The sequence below is a fragment of the Pygocentrus nattereri genome, chromosome 22 (assembly GCF_015220715.1).
Source record: "Pygocentrus nattereri isolate fPygNat1 chromosome 22, fPygNat1.pri, whole genome shotgun sequence".
NCBI classification, from domain to species: Eukaryota; Metazoa; Chordata; class Actinopteri; order Characiformes; family Serrasalmidae; genus Pygocentrus; species Pygocentrus nattereri.
The window spans coordinates 3,993,680-3,996,163 of record NC_051232.1 but is presented as its reverse complement, the minus strand read 5'-3'; positions in this window follow the sequence as shown (position 1 = coordinate 3,996,163).

Genomic DNA, 2,484 nt, shown 5'->3' with positions numbered 1-2,484 from the left:
TACCTCAGACATCAAGTTTGGAGCTGACTTAGTTTTAGTAGAGGGAGATCAGGGAGTTGATTGTTTTGAATTTGTCTAGATAAAGTCACTTCTTGATGATCTATCTACTTTACTGAATGTGATTGATTTGATTACATCCCAAGTTTGTTGGCTTATTGGCTTCCTCAGGGATTTCATCCTTTGTTGTGTTCCTCTGTCTTTTCATTCAGTTAGTAGCCTTTTAACGATTTAATGTTCTTGATTTTTCAAAAAACTAACCATCGTAACTGTTGAGCGATAGCCATGTCTTTCCAGGGTATTACAAATGTATTTCAAACAAAGACAAATTGTTTATTTTTGGACTTTTTGTCTTCACATGCTGACGATGACTTTGAGAGGATGTTCTCATATTTCACTGAAGTTTAATAAAGTTGAATTGAATCCTAGTGATCAATGCTGAATGAAGTGTGAGTCACTTACACTGAACACTTACGGCATTTGGCTGACGCTCCTATCCAGAGCGACTTACAACTTGATTATTGTTACACAGGAAGGTGAAGGTGGTGTTAGGAGTCTTGCCCAAGGACTCTTATTGGTATAGTGTAGGGTGGTTACCCAGGTGGGGGATTGAACCCCAGCCTACAGCGTAGAAGGCAGAGGTGTTACCCACTACACTAACCAACCACCAGACGTATGCTAGCTTTAGTGTACACTCCTTGGGGAAAAACGAGGGTAAACCAAGCTTTTAATGGTCTTAATAACAATCAGTTGTTGGTATTGTTACAGCAACCAGAGTCAGTATTTCTCTACTCAGCACTGATGGCTTCAAACTGTTAAAACTATTGCTGGGCTTGTTTGTGCTAAAGGTGAGAGCTTTAAAGGGTTTACACATGGACTCTGACAATGCCAGTACCTTCAGTAATAACCATTATATTTGGGCTTAGACCACAGACTATGTAGACACTGTACTTTGATGACCTTTTTCAACCTCCTGAACTTTAACTTTAGTTGAATGTTTATTTTCTCACCATCACAATCATGTTCTTTGAAAGTTTCCAAGTAGATAGTGAATAATTGATAGCAGTTGAGGAACAATAAACCTTAGAATCAATATGACAATAACTTCCCTAGAGGATAAGGGGATAAACCATTAATGACAGAGCAGCTCCTCAAGCCAACAAACAGCTAGTGAGCAAGTCAGCCTCCTCTTGACCACACGAGAAACTCCTGAAGTTCTGTGTGCAATACTGACGTCTTCATATCACCATCAGGAACGACTTCTACCTGCTGCACTGATAACATTTTAACATCCATCACCTAGCAAACTCACAGTGGTTCATCTCCCCTTGATCTTTACAGTGGGTGCTGGAAGGCAACACTTGACCAACATCTTATTCACCAGTGGGTACATCATGAGTATGATGTTCTCTGGGATTCCTCAGACATGCTAGATGATTGCCTATGTAATAGATTGCCAGAGGTTTCTGCTCAGCCCACCGGTATGACAATCACTTCACGCATAGCTCTTAAAGGTTGATGGATTGGTAATGAAGCTAGCAGGAGTTTCAGCACTGTGGACAGGGACTGGCTCTTAGAGCTGATTTAGCTTTTGTGCTTTTCCCAAACCCAAAGTAACTCACAGAAAGAGTGAGGGAGCTCTGTGCGGCTTTAGCTGTTCATGACTTGGGCTGAATACTAGATCATTTGGAGGCTACAGGAGTGAATCATTTAAAGAAGTAGACTCTGGATGCTTACTGACCAGCCTTCAGCTTACTTTGCTAGTTAGAACTGAGAGAAAACTGCAGCTGGCTGTATTTTAGCAGTGTGTTTCTAATCGTGTTCACAAGAAACTTCCACAGATAAAGAGCGTATTGGCTGTTTAAGCAGGTGTGAAAATGTGTGGTTGATCAGGGTGGAATCAAATAAACAGTGATGTGTGCTGCTCCTCCCCCACACTGAGAGTTAGAGAGACGCACTAAAACAGGAAACCCACAATGAGACCCTGCAGCTCAGGCATATCAGAGGGTCTTTACTGCCTGATCTCATATCTGTCAATACAACTTTCAGGCCTGTTTAAAGTGGAGAAACCGACTTGGGATTTGATTTACAAGTTTACTCTAAAGTTAAAGTTCAGTTCAATTTATTTTGTCATCTACACACATACAGTGTGAAATAACATTAGAGAGAGAAAGAAAAACACTTACACTGGTGAAATCAATCATTTGGAGACCACACAGGTCTAGGGGTAGCTGGAAACTGATAAATCAATGAGCAGAGAAGCAAAAGGAACAACTTGGAGCTCCAAATCCCCTCAGGAGCCTCCACTGTGATAATAATCCATGAGCTGTATGAATGACAGGGAAAGCAAAAGGCTACGAACATGGAGGAACCTTGGCCTGTGCATGGGATATACACTCATTTTAACATGCAGCCACTGCTGCTCTCTTATACTTCCAGAAATACAAATCACAAACTTGTAGTAACTGGTAGGAAACCAAAAATACC